This window comes from Narcine bancroftii, chromosome 8 (genome assembly GCF_036971445.1).
Source record: "Narcine bancroftii isolate sNarBan1 chromosome 8, sNarBan1.hap1, whole genome shotgun sequence".
Taxonomy (NCBI): Eukaryota; Metazoa; Chordata; class Chondrichthyes; order Torpediniformes; family Narcinidae; genus Narcine; species Narcine bancroftii.
In genome coordinates this window covers 48,943,745-48,967,085 of record NC_091476.1, presented here as the reverse complement: position 1 = coordinate 48,967,085, position 23,341 = coordinate 48,943,745, and the positions used below count along the sequence as shown (strand labels likewise).

The window sequence follows — 23,341 nt, the reverse complement described above, 5'->3', positions numbered from 1 at the left end:
CTTGGTAAAATTCTCAAGAACAGACTGTAGTTCTAGTCCTTGAATTATGATTCCATCACATCAAAATATTAAAGTTATACACTTGCCATCAATCAGAAAGTGGGAATGGTTAAAGAGTCGTTTCGCCATTTCTGACTATATCAAGACCTTATCCTCACCTACCACTCCACTAGCCTCCGGACCCAATACATTATTCTCCACAATTTCAGCCATCCACAATGGTATTCCACCGCCAGACACATTTTCCCCTCTCCTCTCCACTTTCCATGGGGACCTCACCCTCCATGACTCCCTCATCCACTTACCCCTTTCCATCACAATCACCCCACCACCCAAATACTTTTGCACCAGTCCCTTCCAGATGTAGTACACTTGCAATCACACCTCCTCCCTCTCCACTGTTCAGGGTTTGAAGTAGTCCTCCAAATGAAGAAACATGTCACTTGTGAATCTATAGGGATCATTTACTGAATCTGGTACTCCCAGTGTGGCCCCCCCTACATTGCAGAGTCTGGACAAAGTCATTTTGAGTACTATCACTCTGTCTACTGCAACAGCAAGGACCTCCCAGTGGCCAACCACTTGAAATTCGCACACTAATAACACACTGATATATCTGTCCATATTCCATCTCATCAGTCTCCAACAGGACTTCATGAATATCTACTCTCCAATTTGCATTAACCTCTTCCTCCAATTTCTCTCCTTGTCTATCTCTCTGTCACCTTTTCTCCAGCTCTTCACTCCCTTCCCTTCTCCTCTCAGAGAGCTCTCCTTCTTAGACCTGTGCCCTTTCCCTTTTCGATTCCTTTCTCTTCCACCATTCCACCCGTATCCACCAATACCTCCTACCTATTAGCCTGTGCAACACCCATTTCCCCTTCCTACTTCCCTGCCCCCACCTTTTTAATCAGATATTTGCCTGATTTTTCAGCACTCCTGACAAAGGACTGAAATGTTGACTGCCCTTTACTTCCTATAGCTGCTGTCTGACCTGCTGAGTTTCTACTGCACTTTTGAGAGTACCATTTACACATTGAGTTCAAATAACATGAATTTACTCCAATTAGGTTAAACCTGGATATCACGAGGAGCAAAAAGATTGTGAACTACAAATTCAATTGTTTTGTACTGGATAACAGAAATGAAGTGCAAAATCAATTATGAAATACAATTGGCATTTCCTAATGCAGTAAGTGCATAATGCAGCTTTGAATCATGTGTTGTCTCTTACTGACGGTCAGAAGTCACGCATAATGCTGCTGATAAAGCAGTTAAGCACAAATGTGTAATGTAATAGCATGGATCCAGTGTAGAGGATCAGAGTCATCTTGGGGTCCATGTCCATCAAGGTTTCTTTGCAAGTTGTAGGGTAGCTAAGAAGGCATATGGTGTGTTGGCCTTCAGTAGTCAGGGGATTGAGTTCATGAGCCACTGGAGCTCTACAAGTGAGATAGACCACACAGAGAATTATGTTCAGTTGTGGTCACTTCATTACAGGATGCAGATTTTTTAGAGAGGGTGCAGAGGAGATTGACCACCATGTTGCCTGGATTGTAAAACATCATGTAAAGCAGAGTTGGGGGTTTTCTCTTTGGAGTGATGAAGGATGAGCGGTGATTTAATAGAGCTTTATAAAATCATAATGGGCATAGATAGGGTGGACAGCTAGCACCTTTATCCAGGGCGACAGTAGCAAATACCATTGGACATCTGTTTAAGGTGAGTGGATGAAAGTTTAGGGGAGAAGTCAGAGATAATTTTTTTTTTACACAGAGAGTAGTGAGTGCCTGGAATACATTGACAAGGGTGGTGGTAGAAATTGGTACAATTGGGAAATTCAAAAAAACTCTCAGATAGGTACATGGATGTAAGAAAAATAGAGGGCTATGGGTGTGAGGTAGGCAAAAATTAGATTGGAGTAGGTCAGCACAATATCATGGGATGAGTGCCTGTACTGTACAGTAATAGATCTAATCAAAAAAGAGGCCGTAAAATTATCAGAACCCCTTCTGCATTACTTAAGGGATAGATCTGTACCTACTGTGAAAGGTATCTGGCACAGAAACTATCAATGTATTTAGCTTTGTTGCAAAGAGAGAGCCATTATTATCTTTTGATGAGGCCTTCTTTTGTGTTACAGGGTAGAGAGATGGGAAACCTCTGACGAATCTATCTTTTGAGCTCTCCCAAATCCTTCCCCTCTCCACAACAGTAGAAGATAACCCTTCAAGTTGTTTCTCTTCTCGTGATAGTCTTCAAAACACTCAGCACAATAGACATTTGTGATTCCCCACACTGGTCTTCATAGCTTTTGTGCCATCACATTGTTCTGTTTCACCAGCAAGGAGCTGTTGTCACTAGTTATGCACAGAACTTTCAAGCAGACATACGACAGATGTTGCCATGAAAACATCATCACTGGACACAGCTCAACAACAACCACATCTTTTGATATACAGATTCAGAGTGCAACTTTTGTAGTGGACATTTTGGTTTTTTCTCTCCTTTTTAATTGCACTCTGAGCTCTGGCAATAATGTCTCGAAGCACACTCAGGAAATTGAAGTTGTAGATCACTATACAATGTTACAGTTTATAAGTACAGATCAAATACTGCCAAAGAAATACGTAGTTTTCACTTGACAATGACAGCGTTCCCACCAGCCCTCCCATTACAGAAACAAATACCTCATGGGGTGGGCGCTTCAGGAACTTTTATTTAAATCTACTAATTTGGTCAACTTTCAGTTCTGACTCTTTGTGGCTATGGTTACAGGGAACAAACACAGGCACTTATGGCACCCATTTAAAAGGGAACGGAATCCTGGTGTCAGATGACAGCCCAGAAAAACAGGGCACTTCCAGGAAATACGGGTATACCCTGGATGTATGACTGCCGGCCTGCCCCTCTGCCTCACCACAGGATAGCAGGGCGATGGGCATCTAGGCTCTGTGGTTAGGGAAGATCCCAATGCAAAGCCAAGGCACAGGATGCGTGAGCCAAGAGAGAGCTCTGGCACCTCATGGTTGACCTTGCACTGCCTGCTCGCAGACGTTGGTGGTAAAGGTGCACTAATTTGCCAGCTAAGCCGGAAAAGCCAAGCATGCAAGTCAGTGACCAGACAATTTTCTTTCTCTTCCCTCCCCTTGACACTGGTGAACAGCTCCCACAGCACCTTGCTCCATCAGGTACACAATGATACTGTCACTTTAAACTATGGCAGGTCATTATGCAAGTCATTAAGTTATTGGACAATTAACATGTCTCTCAATTCTGAGGGCTGAGAATAATGCCATTTATGCACATGCATGTATATTCATGTGATCAAGCAACTCTGGCACCCTGTACAGTACCTTTCACCACACAATTTTATTCAGTATTGCATTTTTGAATGTCGGCATTTTGTTCAACACACCATCTCAATTATTTTTGTAAGCTACCTTTCTTAGTTGAAAGACCATCAGAAAGATTGGTTCAGACCAGCAATCTCCTCCATGAATTTTAAGCTGGTTCTGACATCCATATTTTCTCACTAAGTGGACAGGAGGACACTAGGGTGACGATTGATTTCCTCGGTAAGAGTCAATGGAACCAGATTTTGGAAGCAGAGTGCAGTGTCAGTTCCAACTGTGTCTGTGGATTTTGCACAAGCAAGGAGCACTGATTATCCCCCTCCCCCTACTCCTCCCTTTTGATGGAGTATTCAATCTCCAATGGAGGGATGGGAAACTGCAGACATTTTGACTTCACTGACTACATGGAGCTGTCTTATTTCTCATCCAAGAGGTCATTCCTGATCCCTTCAGACAAATTTGCTGATGACACCACAGATGTCGGCAGAATCACAAACAGCAATGAGGAAATGTACAGGAGGGAGATAGATCAGCTTATTGAGTGGTGTTACTCCAACAGCCTTGCATTCAACATTAGCAAAACCAAGGAGATTATTGTGGACTTTAGGAGGAAGTCAGGAGAACATGAACCAGTCTTCATCAAGGGCTCAGTAGTGGAAAGGGTCAAGAACTTCAAATTCCTGGCAGTTAACGTCTCCAATGATCTGTCCTGGAGCTTCCATGTCAATGCAATCACGAAGAAGGCTTGCCTCCACCTATACTTTGTGAGGTGTTTGAGAAGATTCAGTAGATCACTGAAGACTCTCGAAAACTTCTACAGGTGTACCATAAAGAGCATTCTGGCTGACTGCATCACTGTGTGGTACAGAGGTGCCAACAACACTCAGGACAAGAAAAAAATCCAGAGAGTTGTTAACTTGGCATGCAATGTAACAGACACCAGTCTTCACTCCATCAAGGACATCTACAAGGGGCAGTGTCTTAATAAAGCAGCCTCTATTCTCAAAGATCTCCACCACCCAGAACATGCCCTCTTCATTCTGCTGCCATCAGGACAAAGGTACAGGAGCCTAAAGGTGAGCACTCAGTGGCACAAGGATAGCTTCTTCCCTGATGCCATCAGATTCCTGAATGATCAACATTAGAAAAACCAAGGAGATGATTGTGGACTTTAGGAGGAAGTCAAGAGAACATGAACCAGTCCTCATAAAGGACTGTCTTAATTTGACTTTTTGTGCACTATTTTTAAAATGTATTTTTGTAAGGAGGTTTATGTGAATGTTTGCACTGCAATACTGTCACAAAACAACAAATTTTGTGACATTCATGACAATCAATTCTGATTCTGAGTAAAACCACCAAGGCAGGGAATAGAGCATATGACCATCAGGGAGCAGATATTGCTTAACTTGTGGTGCCCAAGCAGGCTTGGATATTTAATATCCTGTTACTAGTGTGAGAGGGTGGTTTACTCAGGTACATGGCGAGCATGAGAACCTTAGTTGCTTCTATTCTAACCCCACAAGCACTGCTTCTGTAGCTTGCATCTAACTCTCCACAAGACCAGCCAGCTTCTTCTATTTTCATGTGCTCTCCACAATTTTTCTTCCCCATCTATCTTTGTGCATTCAAAGTTAGCAACCACACCTTCATTGAAATAACATACAAATTGGAAAAGGTTGTGATTTCATCATTAATCTCTGCAGCACACCATTCCTTAAAATCAGAAAAAATTACCTATTTACGTCTCATCTCATTCCTGTCAGCCAGCCAATCTACTGTTTACACCAATTGTCTCCTGCCCAACGAACTTTGCAATAACCTTTGATGTCACATTTCATCACATGATTTTGCCAATGTATCTGCCGGTTCTCTTTTATTCACAGAATATGTTATTTCATAAAAGATCTGCAATATATTGATCTCAAACATGATTTATTTTTCATAAAACCATGCTGATCATGTTCAATTACTCTGGATTATTCTAAATGCCATTTCACATCATCTTTAATATAGCTTTTAATACATTTCCTATAACAGGTGTTAATCTAACTGCCAGTTTCTTGCTTTTTTTGTCTCTCTCCTCAGTTGAACAAAGTTGTTGTTTTCCCATTTAATAGAATCTTACACAAATCTGGGTAAATCTGTAAAATTTATAATCAATGTGTAAAAACTATCTCACCAGCTGTAATTTTTAAATATGCAAGGATTAAGTAGATTTCCATCATGATTTTTATTTTCCTGAATCCATTTCCTCACTTCCCAATTCCTAAAAGACAACTTTCCTCAAAGGTCATGTTATTATTCATCAGCCATCTCCTGCTTTACACTGCCATGAATTGCCAAATTGAGGCCAGCCACAAGTTCAAAGAAAAACACCTTGTATTCCATCTCGGCACACCCCAACCAGACAGCATCAATATCAGTCTCTAATTTCCTATAACCTCCTTCCCCAGTCTCTCTCTTTCCCTACCCCCCCTTCCATCTCCCTTCCTTTGTTTCATGTCAGAGAGCTACCCTTCTTTGCCTTCTTCCCCATCACTTCTCAGCTTCTCTTCTATGCTTCCACCCATATACACCTCTTACTTGTTAGCCTGTGCTTCTTCCCCTCTCCCCACCAATCTATGTATTCAGTCATCTTCCATATTTTTCATATTCCTGATGAAGGGCGCAGGCCCAAAAAAATGACTGCCCTTTACTTACTTACTGAGTGAAGTGCCAGTTGATGAAGTAGTCAAAGAAAATGTGGTCAAACAATAATCATGGCTTTTATTAGCAGAAACTCATAGTATAATAATGAAAGACAATAGATGCATATACAGTTATATCCAAGGGGAGTGTCCTTAACAATAGAGATAATGCACAGCCAATGTTAGTATAGCAAGGCTCGCCAGAGGGAAGACAGGCAGCTTGGCAGACATTCACCACAGTCTCCCCCCGGCAGTAGAAGGGTTAAAATCACTGAAAAGGGAGGGAGCTTTGATCTTTAATGCGGACAGACTCCAGTAACTAGCGCGGGGCATGGTAAATGTGGGTAGTAGCCCACCGAAATTTAACACTACACTGTTCAGCTGAGATTGAATATCTAACCCCAGTACCACAGGGGTGCAGAGCCCCAGCATAATAAAGAGACACACATCAGCCAGGCAATGTCCCTGCAAATTTAAAGTAACTTTACACTTGTCCCATACTGTTTTTGTAAGTTCACTATCTTTCGGTTCGCTGGATATCTCCGCAAATTTAAGGCTCTGGCAACTCTTTTGTGGATGTAGCTGTCAGCATTCCCTGAGTCTATTAGACAATCAAGAGTCTAACCATTCACCTCCCCCTTCATAGACGACTGTTCCAGTCCGTAATATCCCCCAAGCTTTGGAGTCAATTGAGCTATCACAGGGGATCTCACCTCGCCGTCACTTGAAGTCAATTCAGCCTGCTCGTCTGAAGATTCCCCCTTTTCACAGTTGTCTTCCATTTCTTGGTGCTTCTCTTCTTCTTATCAGTGGGAGTACTTTTCGCCTTACACGCTTTAGCGAAGTGGCCGAGTTTCCCACAATAGCTGCAGGTAGCAAATCAAGCCAGGCACTTCTGTCTGGGGTGCCAGCTCTTATCACGGAAGTGGCATTTTTCAGGAGTTTGCCTTTTTCTTTCCTTCGGGATTCCAGCACACCTGGATGTTTCCTTTTCGGTTTCTAGCACTTCACTGGACCGCATGGCACTTCTCAGTGTTTTGGCTAGAATGACTGCCTGGTCGATGGTTAAGGGCTCCAGCAGCCTCTGTCGGATGTAAATGGAGTCAATCCCGTTGACTAAAGCATCCAGCTTCAAGGCATTGTGGTGTTGTTGCACATTGACTGCCCTGACATCACATTCATTCATCACTCTGAGTTTCTCCAGCACTTCATTTCACTGCAGATTTTGTTGCTTTTCCTTTTTAAAATCTGCTATTAAAATGTAACCAACAGTAATCTGGGAAATGATAACCCATACATAGCCTTTCAAAGGTAACTGAACATTCAATTGAGTGGTAGAACACAACTGGAACTGAAGCTTAGAGAGATTATGAAAACATCATATTGAACGCCATGAGTCCTGATGTGTGGGCATTTACAAGTTATATATTGTGCAAATGGAAGGTCTTCTGATCAGAAAGCAGCACTTGTTTTGTGTCCAGTGGATGCCTGCAATTGCAGAAATCACAAAGGATCCCAATGAATTTCCTTCTCTTTTCCTCTACATTGGACTGACAAAGCCACAAAGAATCCTATTTGCCAGTGCTATGCTCGTCTTTGTAAAACACTGATTCTCACTCCATGAAGTGGCACAGCATCATGGCCAAGAAAGACCCTGTTTAAAGATAAGATGCAATCAATGACTGAGAACCTACATTTAGTCCCCTTGTTCATTTTGTCTTCTTACTTTTCATCATGTGCAGATGAGAATGTTTTGATATGTGATTTGCTTCTTGGTTTTTCCCGAGCATAAACTTCAAGATGGATCAATGAAATTAGAATTCAGATGCAGGCATCAATCAATTTATGAAAAGGGCACAACTTATTTAAGCTTATAAATTAATCTGCTGAGCACCGGCATCTCTGATAGTTCTGTTTGAATTGTTTCAATTTCCTTGAGACAAAACTCTTGGATGCCACTTCACTTTAACCTGGTATGCATTCCACATTGTGTGTCAGAGCAGATGCCCTTCTTTGTGCAGCACTAGTTCAGAATTTGCATTGAGAAAATGATAAGGCAACACATTATGACTGAGGAATGCCATTGCTACTTCTAGAACATACATGGAATCACAGAGACATACAGCCTGAAACAAGCCATTTTGCCTACATCATCCACTTATCTCTGCTAATCCCATTTGTCTGTATGTCCATATTCCCCCACTCTTTTCCTGTCAAAATTTTAAACGTTGAATTGTATCTGCTTCTGCCACCTCGTTCCAGATATTCAGTCTTTGTATGAGAAAATTAATCTTTAGATTCCCCCCCACCACCCATTTCTCATTAAACTTGCACTGTCTAGTTCGAGACAATCTCAACTATCTATGCCCTTGATAATTTTATTCTCCGATGTTGGGGAAAACCAGAACCAGGGATCACAGTTTATGGATAAAGGGGAAGTCTTCTAGGACTGAGATGTTTTTTTTTTCTCTCAGAGAGTGGTGAATCTGTGGAATTCTTTGCCACAGGAAATAGTTGAAGCCCATTCCTTATCTATATTTAAGAGGGAGTTAGATTTGACCCTTGTGGCTAAGGGGATCAGAGGATATGGAGAGAAGGCAGGTACTGAGTACTGAGTGGACGATCAGCCATGATCAAATTGAATGGTGGTGAATGGCCTACTGCTACACCCATTTTCTATATTTCTATATCTCAAAACGGTCACAGCTCAGACTTTGATCTTCCAGTGAGAATAAGCCCAGCTGTCTTTACAAACACAGGCCTCTATTTCAGGCATATCATAGTTTCATGTGCTGATCCAGTTCTCAGCTCACCAGTCTTGTGAGAATCCTTGCATAAAGTAAACACAGTTAAGCCTAGAAGCCCTTTCATGCTTCTCCATCGGTTTACACTGGACACACCTGATCTCTTTTCTATGCGTGAGTCAGCCTCTCAATCTGCTGCAATGTCTTCTGGGCCCCACTTCCTGAGCAGCACCAGCAAACCTTCCTGCAGAGGAATTGTTACCCCTCCAATTCAGGTGCAACCTATCCTTCTTATGAGATCATTTCAGTGAGAATTGAAAGCAAATTTTGGAATTTGTCCTTGAAAAAATACAAAAAATGAACTTTTATTTCAAGATATTTCAGATTTATGCTTAACCTCATACCAATGGCCCAATCTTTACCTCACTTGCAGCGAAACATTTACATTGTTGTTTAAAATTATCTATTTTTCCATTTGTCCTCTCTACTTTATTGTCATTATTGTCACTGCATGTCAGTATTTCCATGGAGCTGACGCATGAAACTGACTTGCAAAGTAGGGGAATTGATGCAGAGGTCACTAGCTCATGTGGGTACCTTTCCTGATCATCAGTGGTGACACCATTGCTTTGTTCCGGACTGTAAAAATACCTGCCATCCTAATATCTTGGTAGCAAAGGTAACATTCTGTCTTCATCTTCCAATCATGTATCCAACCAGGATTTAAAAGGAGGAAATTCAACTGTATGTCCACAGTTCATGGAGGAGATCTGGATAATTGAGAAAGCAGGGGAGATTCCTTCCAATTTATCTTAGGACTTAGAAATGCCCTTGGCTCCATTTCTTTAACTCTTCAATCATATCAAACCTTTTGAACTTAAGTTCTATTTTTGTCCTTCGATATAACATTGCTCTCTGTGTTACCACTGAAAATATTAAGTTATGACAGCAGCTTGTAAATGCTTCTTAGCTCCACAGGCAAATGCAATTGTTTCTCTCTTTATTCATTGCACACAATAGTCAATCACAGAATATAAACCAATTCTAGAAGTTGTTCTGCATTTTCTGTAAACAATACCTCAATGCTACAATCTAATTAGCAAAGTGTACAATTGACAAAATATGACAAAATATGAAATATTAGTGAGTCTCTCATGGCATTTGCATATGCATATCACACAGACCTAAAAATGGAAAATTCATGTAATTCACATGAAAAATATTTAATACCTTGCTGTTTTATTTTTTAAAAATAGGCCTTTCTGACCTATTTAAAAATTGCTGCCACTCAGTTTCTCTCATCCAGGTAATTCAGACCAATGAACAAAAATAATCTTTCTATTGATATCTATGTTCAGCCATAATTTCACATTGTGAATAGAATATTCTTTCTTACACGATCGCATAGTTGGCATAGATGTTACCACCATGCTGTTACACCACCAGTGATCAGAAATTGGGTTCAAATCCTGCACTGTCTGTAAGGAATTTGTACATTCTCCATGTGTCTGCATGGGTTTTCCCTGCGAGCTCTGGTTTCCTCCCTTAAATTAAAATTTAATTTAAATTTACACTTCTGGTAATCCACTACGTTATTTTCCCTAACTCTGTAATGACCACATTTCATACTTCAGAATTTTTGATCTTGCAAATCACAAAGTCTTAAAAGGAAAAACAAGGTCAACTAAATTGCCGGGTGAAACTGACTTGTCTTCTGGCTTGAGCCAATCAGACTGAACAAAGAGAAGGTAAGCGAGCCCATTAATAGAGTGCCCTGCACAATGTTTGCAAAAAATACACTTTCTTCCTTTATTTGCGCCTGTGCTCCACACTTTTAAATTTTTAATCAAAGAATTCACATGATTAAAGTGCGCATTCCAAATTTTATTCAAAGTTATTTGTATACATTTTGGTTTGACCATGGAGAAATTACAGCACTTTTTATATATAGTTCCCCCATTTCAAGGTACCGTAATGTTTGGGGGATAGCAAGGGTATGTATATTAAAGTAGCTATGTTTAGATTTCAAGCAGTCATTGCAAGCAAGGGATATGCAACAGTGATTCATTGACATGACCAGGTGCTGAGTATATTCTCTGGTGATGTTGTGCCAGGTCTCTTTGGCAGCCATCTCCAGCTCCTGCTTGTTTTGAGGGCAAGTCCCCTCAAGTTTTCTTTTCAGTATACGGAAGGCCTTTAGCAGTAGGTTTGGGATCATTGTCTTGCTGTAGGATGAAGTGCTGTCCAGTGAATTTGGAGGCATTTGCTCGAACTTTAGCCGATAAGATGTTTCTATACACATCAGAATTCATTTTGCTATTGCCATCAGCAGTTACATCATCAATGAAGATAAATGTGTCAGTACCTGTGGAATTATGCCCAGGCCATAACACCACAACGTTTCACAGAATAGGAGGTATCAGGGTCAGTGCCAAGGGGGCATCCGTGGGCATTGCCCCCCAGGTGAGGTGCTGTGCCCCCATATGGTAACTGCCATTGCCTGCTGTCAGACCTGCCCCCTACCCCTCCTTCATCACACTTGACACATGCTAGCAACTCTACACCCATTCCCGTCTGCATCGCTAGTGCGTGTCAAGCGTCAGTAGCATCTAGTGATGCTTGATGCAATAAAAGCAGCACCCTCGTCTCCTACGTTGGATGGGAAGATGGTGTTAACAATTGTCAGCAGGTAGGTCTCAGCATTCAATAACACCTCCCTCCTCCTTGCTGAGCAAATTTACTCTAACTTGCATTCTGGCGCCAATCCTGGGTGTTATGCATTGGATCTTGGGCGGTTTCTTTCCACATCCACACTTTGCTCTTGACATCACTCCGAAAGAGGTTTATCTCGGTCTCATCTGTCCACGAGATGATTTTCCTGAATTCTGCAGGTTTTTTAAAATACTTTCTGGCAAACTGTAATCTGGCCATCCTGTTTCTGTGGCAATCTGTTCCTGAAGTCTTCTGCAGAAGGTAGTCATTGACACATCCACGCCTGCCCTGAAGTGTGTTTCTGATCTGTCAGACAAGCATTTGGGGATTTTTCTTCATCATGGTGACAATTCTTCTGTCATCAGCAGTGGAGTCTTCCTTAGCCTACCAGCCCCTTTGCAGTGACTGAGCTCACCAGTATGTTCCTTCTTCTTAATTATGTTCCAAAGAGTTGATTTTGGAAATCCTAAGGTTTGGGCGATGTTTCTTACTATTTTATTCTTGTTTTTTAGCCTCATAATGGCTTCTTTCCTTGGCTCAACATTGACCTCATGTTGAAAAATAGCAACTATAGACTCCAAAGGAGATCAAAAGCTTAGAAGCAAGCCTAGGTCTCTTATACCTGCACCAATTAAGCAATTAAACTTACTTGAGTAATCACAAACATCTGCGAATCAAAATTTTTCCAAACATTATGAAGCCTTGAAATGGGGTAACTTTAGATAAAAAGTGCTCTAATTTCTACATGGTCAAACTAAAATGTATACAAATATCCTTGAATAAAATCTGGAATGTTCATTTATTTTTCTTTTTTTTCAATCAATATGGAGTTACAAAACAAACAACAAAAAAATCAAACAAACATCACAGATATATACAATACCAAAACTGATATACCAAGAAAGAAGAATCAACACATTATCACAATTATCAAATTCTGCACAATTATTTTTATAAACAAAATTACACACTGTGCCGATCCTTCAAAGAAAAGTAGGAAACAGGAAAAAAAAGAGAAAAAGGAAAAGAGAAAGATCCCCCTCCCCCAAAGGAAAAGGAAAAAAGAGGATATTCTCCCATATAACAAAATCATCTGTTTTCCAAAAGCATTAATTACATACAGATGAAACATTGTGCTTCATCCAGAGCTACTTCCTCCTTTAAGGGGTAAATGTCTTGACATAGGCATCACTAGGGATACTGGAGATGGTGATATTGGAGACCAGAGGTGGAAGGGGATTATCAAAGGTTAACCCCCATATATCATAAATATGGGTTCCATATTCTTAAAAACATGTTGTAATAATTTCCGAGGTGGTAGGTAATCTTCTCCAGTGGGTCAGATTCAGTTGGGAATCAGATTTCCAAGTAATGGCTATGCATTTCCTGGTCACCACTAAAGTAAGTTTAATAAATTTCAATTGTTATTTCAGCAGCTTCATTTTAGGTCTTATATCTACCAATTTCCCCAATAAAAACAATTCTGACACGTGAGGGTTTCAAATTCTGGTAATTTGTTCCGGGAGATTCCCCAAATCTTCCTGGAAGGATCTCAACTTCTAACATGACCAGGTCAAATACAAAATAGTCTTTAATTCTTGACCACATCAAAAGCATGAATTGGATAATACAGATTTCAATTTATTTAATTTTTGTGCAGTAAGTACAGCTAATGCAAAATATTATATTGCACCAGCCTATACCTTACATTAATTGTATTGCAGGTGCTGTCTCGTCACAGGTCAAACCAGAAAAATTGATCAATTTCTATACCTAAATCTGATTACTATCTCTCTCTCTCTTGACTTATCTAGCCCTTGTTTGAGGGCTTTTGCCCGAAGAAATACATTTTTAGATAAATTTCTTTGTGATCCCATTTCAAACCAGTCTTTATTTCGGTAAGGTCAGTGCTGGACCTAATTTATCCCTTTAATAAGACCTTAACTGAAGACAGCAGAAAAAGGATGTATTTAAAACTCCAAATTTATTCCTGATTTTTTCAAATGTCATACTGTCCCTGCTCAAAACAATCTTCGATATATTTGATCCCTTTCTAGACCAAATTTCTAGAATTTTCTTATAAATTGCTAATGGAATTAATATGGAATGTGCACTTTAATCCCATGTGAATTGTTTGATTGCAAGTTTAAATCTGTGGAGCACAGGGGCAAATAAAGGAAAAAGGTGTCTTTGTCCCAAACATTTTGGAGGGCGCTGTAGATGCAACATGTCCCTTGAAGAGATTTCAATAAGATAGTTGAATTATGATTTATAAGAAGAAGAATACTAGGATTTCCTCTCCATGTGTAAAAACAAGCAATCACTCAATTCATATTTATCTGCAGATGAAAAAGTTCTGCAGATGCTGTAAATCTTCAATAAAAACATAAATTGCTGGAATCACTCGGCAGCTAAGCAGCCACAGGGGGAAGAGAAACATTGTCCAGTTTGCGACTGTTTGTCATAACTAAGAAAAAAGAGTAAGCAAGCTAATTTTAAGTGGCAGGGAAAATATTTTTGGAAAGGAGAGAACAAAGGAACATCTCTGATCAGATAAATCCAAATGAGTTAACAGAGCAGTTAGAAGCACATTATGTTTTTTTTTGTTCTATGTAGCTAACATAGCCAGCAGAAAAGGTTACACTAGTTTTAAGGATCGATTCATTCATTCATAAAGTCATAGAGCACAGAAACAGGCCTTCCAGGTCAATTTGTGCAGACTGACCAGTATGCCCATCCACACTGATCCCGTTGGCCTCCATTTGACCCATATCCCTCTAAACCTTTCCTGTCCATGCATGCATCCAAATGTCTCTTAAAGGTGGCAAGTGCACCCACCTTTACCACTTCCTCTGTCAACTTGGTCCATTATCTCAGAACGAAAAAGTTGACCTTCACATCACCTTTAAATGTTTCCCCTCTCATCTTAAACCTTTGCCCTCCAGTTTTAGATGCCCCCACACAAAACTGATTGGCCACTCTATGCCCTCATAGTTTTATCTCTTTAACATCCTTTAGTCCGGGTAAACAATCCCATCTTATCTACTCACTCTTTATAACTCAAGCCCTCCTAATCCCAGTGATATCTTTGTAAATCTTTTCTTCATCTTCTCAGTTAATTAAGTCCTTCTTATAACATGGCAACCAGAATCGCGCACAGCACTCCAAATGTGGCTCAAAACAATAATTTGTACCACAACAACACAATGATCCAACTCTGGTTCTCAATGATTGGCCGGATAAAGGCAAGTACATTGTTTGGCCTCTTCACCACGCTGTGTACTAACCTCACTACTTTCAAGTATTCCAAAGTCTTGCTTTTTATTAATACTTCTCAAAGACTTCCATCCATTGTGCATGTCCTCGCATGGTTTAACATTCTTAAATGCTTTGCTTCCAAGTTGTCGACTTTAAATTTCATTAGTCATTCCCTTTCCTACTTTTCAGAGTTGAATTAGATCCTGTAGTAACAATAGACATCTTTATTCACTGTTCACTAAACACTAATTTGGTAGCTTAACAATCAGGCCACCTACGTTCTCTTAAATCATTGATATAAATGATGAATAAGAAAGGACCGCCCCCCCCCCCCCCAAAACCAGTGGCACACAACTGGTTACAGTCTGAAAGAATCCCTCAAATCATCATTATTTTCCTCCTGCTACCATGCCAATTTTGTGTCAGATTTTCTATCTCACCCTGAATCTCATGTATTCTAAACTATGGGGTCAATCTGCCATGTGAGATCTTGTCAAATGTCTTGCTAAAGTTTACATCCACAATGTCTACCACCCTGCCTTCATCAATCCTCTCAATCTCTCAACAAGCTTCATCATATTTGTGAGATATCATCTTCGATCAACAGCGCAGCACAGGCACTTCAGCGCATGATGTTGTGCCATCCTATATAAACCCATTCAAGAATCTAAAGCTTTCCTACATCATACCCATAACCCTCTATATTTCTTGCATCCATATGCCTGTCTAAGAGTCTTTTAAATACCCCTATCCTCCAGCAACATCCTTGGCAATGCAATTCAGGCTGTTCCTCAAGCTTGTATTGTGTTGCTTTAGATGCAGAGAAAGCCTTTGACAGAGTAGAATGGAATTATTTATTCAAAGTATTACAGAGGTTCAACCTACCAGAGAAATATATTAATTGGATTAAAGCATTATATAAGGGTCCAATGGCGAAGGTGACAGTAAATGGATATATATCGAACCAATTTAAATTAAGCAGGTCAACAGCAGAGATGTCCACTATCTCCCTCACTGTTTGCTTTAGCAATAGAACCATTGACAGAATTGATAAGAACAGAAAATAAAATAAAAGGGATAAAAATAAAAGAGAAGGAATATAAAATCAGTCTATTTGCAGATGACGTCATAGTATACTTAACAGAACCAAAATTATCAATAAAAGAATTACATAAGAAATTGAAGGAATATGGAGAAATATTGGGATACAAGATCAATGCAAATAAAAGTGAAGCAATGCCAATGAATAATGTGGATTACACAAAGTTTAAAAAAGAATCACCATTTAAATGGCAAACACAAGCAATCTGATACCTAGATAATAATCTAGGCCATCTATACACATTAAATTATCAGCCATTAATGAAGAAATTACAAAATAACTTAGAACATTGGAAAGATTTACCACTAACACTGATAGAAAGGGTAAATTGCATTAAAATAAATATCTTCCCAATGATACAATACCTATTTCAATCATTACCAATTCCCTTAACAGAGAAATTCTTCAATTAACTAAAGAAAATAATAAGGAAATTCTTGTGGAAAGGGGGGAAAATGAGGAAAGTGCAAGATAAATGAACAGAATGGTACAAACAAGGTGGTTTGCAGCTACCAAACTTTAAAAATTATTATAGAGCAGCATAATTAAGATATCTATCAAATTTTTATCAAACAAGGGAAAAACCAGATTGGACCAGGATAGAGCTAGATAAAATAGGGGAGAAGGTAAAGAAAATATATTTTATAAGTGGGATGAAAAACTCGTGCAATATAGACGTTCACCAGTACTGCACCATCTGCTCAACATTTGGAAGAAGATTCACGTAGAAAGAAAAAAAACAAATGACCAACTATCAAAATTATTATTGACGCAAAATCAACTAATCCCTTTCACAATAGATAACCTTTCCTTTAAAGAATGGGAGAGAAAAGGGATTAAAAGAATAGAAAATTGTTTTTTGGGAAATAATTTACTATCATTTGAACAAATGAAGTACAAATATGGAATAACTCATGGTACAATGTTTGCATACCACCAACTGAAAACCTACTTAAAGGACAAATTGGGAAGCTGTAATAGTACAGATCTATCATCAATGTCCCCTGCACGGCAACGCCTGACGTCACGGAGACGCCGAACCCGGAAGGGGCAGCCCACCCTCGCAACCATGGTGTTGGCCCGCCTCTCGCCCCCGTGCGGAACACTCGACGCTACCGCCGCTGCTGCCGCCGCTGCTGCCGACGCTGCTGCCGCCGCCACAGCCACCCCCGGGGCCGACGCTACCGCCGCTGCTGCCACCGCCACAGCCACCTGGTATTCACCCTAGCGTCCATCGCCGACGATCGCCAGGGCCCGACCGCCGCGACCAATGACCTACCCACTGCCAATCGCGAGCAACTACAAACCCCCCAACTCAACCTTCCCCAACTCCTTATTCTCCAGGTCCCGTGCCGCAACAGAAGGACCAACAGCACCCCAATGACCCGGGCCACCCTGCCGACAACACAACTGGGGAATTGAGCGACGGAGCAGTCGCACCCGACGAGCCCGCTGGCGACACCACTCCATCGACCCCAATCCCGGCACCACGGCGGTCACACCGGATGGTCAGACCCCCTGACCACTACAGTCCTTGACCTACCCCTTCCTTTCATTCTCTCCCTCATTTTTGTTTTTTTTCCCAGGGTCAATTCTCCAAGAAGGAGTGAATGTGATAGTACAGATCTATCACCAATGTACAGAGTGTATATAGTTACTGTATCTAGACTGTGCTTACAGCGATTGGCTGAGAGCTAAGCCACACCTATTGTCTGGGCCTTAAAGGGTTGTGTCCCTAGCCAGGTCGGATCATTCCGGACTGGTCGGCCACCTGTGAAGAGCTCCGGTCTTTTGCTAATAAAAGCCTTGGTTTGGATCAACAAGTCTTTGGTTCTTTCGACGAGCTCTACAGAAGCAGACTGAGATTACCAGAAGGAAGCAGCTTTGAATATGTGATTACAGACACAATGATTTAAAAAAAAGCTTGTATTATGTCTTTTTAGAAAGTTTGGACATAGACAAACATGTCAGAGTCAGAGTAGAATGGATAACTGAAGTAGGCAGGAAGGAGCTCTGGACAGCCCCAGTAACAGATTTGTTTTTGCTTTCTGCTTTTTTTAAAAACTGGGTAATTATTTTTACTACGTCATTGAGGTTCACAGCCTCATTATCAGTGACTATCCTACAAAGGATTCACTAAGTACCGGAGATTCTCCGCTTGGTGAAGGAGCTCCTTAGACTGTGAGATACAAAGGACATCACCCCAATAATATTCCAAAAGAGGGAGGTGGACCATTTTGTAGGAAGCTTTGTCCTAGGAACTGTGAGCATTTGGAGCAATCGACAATCTATTCTCCCTGTCCTCCAGCATCTGTCATGTTTGGCATCACATGAAGAATCCACCTGTCACCTCCAGGCTGGCTCCTGTGATGTAGCTGCTGTCATCAGAGACCAAGAAGGCACAAATGCTGGCCACCTTAGAAGCATCTCCCAGACGAACCATGGACACCAGTTGCCATGGGTGTGTCAATGAATCCAGAAAATTGTGTTGCATCTGATTTTTTCTCTCAAGCTCTTTCACACTGGTCTTTGTCAGGGCCACCACCCCAGTTTTGGACACTATGTAATTTGCCTGACCCAGATCTCCAACCTTTTCAACAATTCCCCTCCTGGTTCTGCTGGCAATCAGAGCTTTGGCAGCAGGAAGGTGCCCATCAAGTTAACCCTCAACACTCATTCGAGGTCTCGGCTTCCACCTTCAGAAGTAAGTTATCCATGGTGATTCCACCACAGTTCACCACTATGTTGGGAGGTCAGGCAAAATGCTTCTATACTGAAGACACTCTGGGGAGATGTCACATCAGTCACGAACACGAAGTGCTGCCGTTGATCACAAGCCAAGCTCTTCAGTGTTTCCTCAGCTGAATCTTTGTCAATGTCCACCAGTGGCCCCCCTCACTGGCGAACCGCTGGCAGACTGCTCGCCTGATCCCGCCACCCGTCACCAGCCTCAGCCCTTGGTGACCGCACACCCTGCTGTCATCAGCATGGTGGAAGCATTCTGCTTTTTACAAGAAATGACATTGTGAACACTGAATACAGTAATCTGGACTGGTAAATGTTAAAGTATGGTTTGTTCTGGAAAGGCAAACAACATTATCACATTCAATGCCTGCAACATATTTTTGCTATTCTTATTTAATTGGCAATTTCGCAAAGAACAGATCTGAAACTTATTGCATTGACTTTTTGAAAATCAAGCAAAAAAGTAGTTGGGCCGACCGATATAAACCAATTCCACATCAATCTAACCCTTCCCTCCCTCACAGTCTATACTATAACCCTCCAATTTTCTTACACTCACGTGCCTATCTAGGAGTTTTTTTTAATATTCCTATTCTACCAGCCTCCACCACCACCCCTGGCAATCCATTCCAAAGACCCACTACTCTGTGTATTTTAAAAAAAAACACACTTTGATGTCTACCTTAAACACACGTCATCTGCTATTGGTTACTGCCACCCTTGGAAACAGGTGCCAGCCATCCAGTCACCCTTCATCCTCATCGCTGCAAAGAGAAAAGCCCTAGTTTGCTTTCCTCATAAAACATGTTCTCCAAGGCAGGATCTTTGTAAGTATTCTCTGCACCCTCTTTAAGGCTTCACATCCTACCTCTAATGAGGTGACCAGAACTTACTGATACTTGAGTCTTTTTCCTTTTAGTTTTGGCCCATTTCCTCTATTATATATGAGTTGATCAATTTCATTACTTCCAATCAAAATGTTAATGTTCATATTCCACTATGGAGTAAACTACAAAAATCTAGGCTGAGACTCCTATAGTACCCAACCTGATTAAACATTAAACTGAGACTTAATGCGTTCTGTTATGTTGTTGTCAAATATATTGAAGACAACCAAAGCCATTAACCCCACTGTCCCGGTTAACATGTTTCCCTCAATTATAGAGTGATTATTAAAACAGATTTATCTGGCATTGTTGCCAATAAGGGTGAGGGGGGAAATGGAATAGTTTGTCAAGTTTGTAGGCAAAGTGGCATACATAGCAACCTGATTACACTTTCAAACATTATTCATTTGTTAGAACATGCCTTTGAACACCCCAAGGACATTAAGGCTGCTGTTTTAAAGCAAGTCTATTTTTTACTTGCTCTCTTTGTTCTCTTGAATTGATTTATACTGATCATGATGAGCTTAATCGATCTAAAACTGAGCCTAATGGTCTCCCTATAATACAGTGAGGTTAAGTACAAAAATAAAACATTGATGTCAGGCTCTGAAGAAGGTCAAGCCCATATTCTGGCCCCAATGCAAAATTAATGAAATTTTCCACTGCATTAAAACCTCCATCTTTGAAAAGCAGGTACAACCTTCAAGGAAGAGGTAATATTTAGGATTAACCACAAGAATATAGCTTACATGATACAGGAGGGATTTCTCAAGACATTGCACAAAAATGAAGGAGAGCATTATAAGTGTAGCAGCCATAATAAGAGAATACTGAGTGAAGTACAAAACAAAAAGCAGCCTTCAAACTGCTTCCAAATGTAATGTGCAAAATGAAATTACAAGGATAGCTGAATGAATGAAGTCAGGGAATAGAACCTCACCTCACAGAAAGTTACTTAAGAGAGATGTCTTGGAAAAGACAAGGTTGAAAACAAAGCCTTTAAGTTAATTGGACTACATTGAAGTCCCAGCTCCAAGTACAGTAAGAAACTGATACTGAGAAACCATACATGAAGGTCAACCCATTACACACTTTGAAATTCTAAGATATTATTCTTTACATTAACATCTGTGAAAGAGGCTCCAGAATGAGATCATTGAGGGTTCCAAAATGGCTATTTTCCATTTAGCACCTCAAACATATTTGCAGTTCTGTTAATTAATATTTCAAATATTTGAGTATCTATTTTTAACTGTTTGAATGACATTAATTGCCCTTGTGCATAGCAATCTTCTAGATATCTGAGCCCTTTATGGGACCAAGCATGTAGAATTAAATTGTCTATAGTTAAAGGAATTATTCTATTTTGAATCAAGGGTGTTTTTGGAGTTTTTCTTTCTTAAACCAATTAAATTATTCAATTTGTGCCATATAATCAAAATGTGCTTTATTTATGGTGCCTCTTTACAGTAGAAATAAATTTAGTATTCCATTTGTATAGAAAGTCTTCTGCCACTCTCTCCCTGACTTTGTGCAGTTCAATTTCCATCAAATAGCGAAGAGACAAGATTTATTTGGGCCACCCAATAATAATATTTGAAATTTGGAAGTTGTAAACCTCCCATATGATATTTCCAAGTTAAATTTTCTATGGAGATTCTAGTTAACTTACCTTAACAAAGAAATTTCCCAATTAATTTATTTAAGTTTTGAAAAAATTTCTGCAGTAAGTTATTGGAAGAGCCTGCAAAAGATATCGTAGATGTGGAAATACATTCATTTTAATACAATTTACCCCTCCAATACGTGTTATTGGGAGAGCCACCCATTTACTTGAATCTTCTTCAACTTTCTTAAGGAAGGGGAGATAGTTCAATTTATACAAGTTTTTTTAAAATCATTATCTACTTTGATCTCCAAATATTTAATCCCATTTATAGGCCATCTGAATTGTCTGTTTCTTTTACACTCTGTATAGCCCCCATCCATGAAAGATATAATCTCACTCTTATTCCAATTTATTTTATACCCAGAGACCCTCTCATAATCTTCCAATTGCAAATGCAGTCTTTGTAGGGAAGCCACAGTTTCTGTCAGATATATTAATACATCATCTCAAAGAGACTGATCTTATGTTCATCTTGGTTCACACTAAACCCTTTAATGTTTGTATCCTGTGGAATAGCTTCCACTAAGGGTTTTATGGCCAAATCGAATAGGGCTGAAGATAGTAGACATCCTTGTCTACTAGGCCTAGATAGTTAGAATGTCGAAGATATTTGACCATTGTAAGGTAAATACAATATCCATAATAATACAATCTTCTGCTACTTTCAATTAAGAGCTTTGTTTTTAGAGATGTATTAAGACCAACCATGATGTTACCAGAGTGCAGTGAAATGGTGATTCTTATTCGAAAGGGGATCACAAAGAAATTTACATCAGTAATGTACTTTTTACTTCAATCGAGCACTCCTAAGCAGGAGTTATATAAATCAAAACAAAGATGGGAATCAGACTTGAATATTAGTATTAATGATAAGACCTGGTCTGATTTATGTCATGATTGCATGACTAATACAATTAATCTAAGATCTAGACTGGTACAATATAATTTTTTGCATCAGCTATATCTTACCCCGCAGAAACACCATAAATTAAATTCTAATATATTTGATATGATTTAGATATGGGGAGAAGCAGGTACCTTTTTACATTTTACTTGGTCATGTTCTAAATTGAAATATTTTGTGGAGAATTTAAGAATTTTATTAAACCAGATTATTGGGAAGCAATTGACACCAAGTCCAAAATTATTTCTTATAGGACATAAGACCTAAAATGAGGCTGTCCAGGTAACAATTAGAATTTCTTAAGATTGCATTAGCATTGGCTAGGAAATGTATTGCAGTTACCTCGAAGCCCGATTCCCTTCTGAACATAGCGCGATGGAATGTGGAAATGCATTGTGTAATGATTATAATATTTTGGGTAATTTGGTAAGATTTAAAGTAGGTTACATACATACACATATTTTAAAACAGATGTTATTTGAAAGACTTAAGAATTCACATTGCAGGATATAGGTTATTTCACCAGTAGGTGCAAATGGCTCATAAAAAGCTTGACTATCGTCTTGTTGGATTCAGGCTGTCTATAAGTATCCTTCTGCAAAGTGATCACATAAAGGTCACTCCTGGGTTTTGTTTATACTTAAGATAACAATTTGAGCAGAAGAAAAACTCCTGTTGTTTGCTGGAGAAGGTGGGAGTTTTGCAAGTCACATGAGTCACATGCTTTTCACTGGAATTTCAATTGGAGAGAGAGAGAGGTCACAAGCTCTCTCAGTCAGTGTGTGTAGGACACTGAACAGTGCAATCCAGGAAGAACTGATGAAAAGTTCCAAAGCAGTGGATGGCTGGAAGTGCTATCTGATTGGTTTTTCTCTTGGAATAAGAGGAATAGAGTGGAGATTTGTAGTAGCCTAGAGGAAGAGGTCACCATCTGAAAAACCCTGATGGGGCAAATTTCATCAGCGGGACCTTGAGATGACTAATGGTGGTGCCTCAGTTGTGGAAATCCTGGAACAACAAATATTTCTCTTTGCAAACCCTAGAAGAACCTTCCTGAGCGGTAAACATTTACCTTTCAAGCACCAAAGCCTGGTGAAATTTATACATGTTAAATTATGTGCACCGTATAAGAATTGCCTGCATCCAGAGAACTTAGAAGAAGTGAGATTGAACTGCGAATCAAAGAACGTTTCTTAAATTTACACACACATTACATACACGTGTGCTTAGAATTAGAAGGGGGTTAAATTTGGGTTAGTTAAATTCAGAGTTAA

At 40.0% G+C, this 23,341-nt stretch overlaps 1 protein-coding gene and 1 pseudogene across 1 annotated transcript in view; both read right to left on the bottom strand.

Annotated features, from left to right (window-relative positions):
* The window catches only part of LOC138740666 (connector enhancer of kinase suppressor of ras 2), a 763,661-nt gene that overhangs the window by 629,619 nt on the left and 110,701 nt on the right, over positions 1–23,341 (bottom strand). The gene's annotated exons all lie outside the window — the stretch shown is intronic.
* Positions 18,189–23,341, bottom strand: part of LOC138741630 ((3R)-3-hydroxyacyl-CoA dehydrogenase-like) — a 30,810-nt pseudogene continuing 25,657 nt past the window's right edge.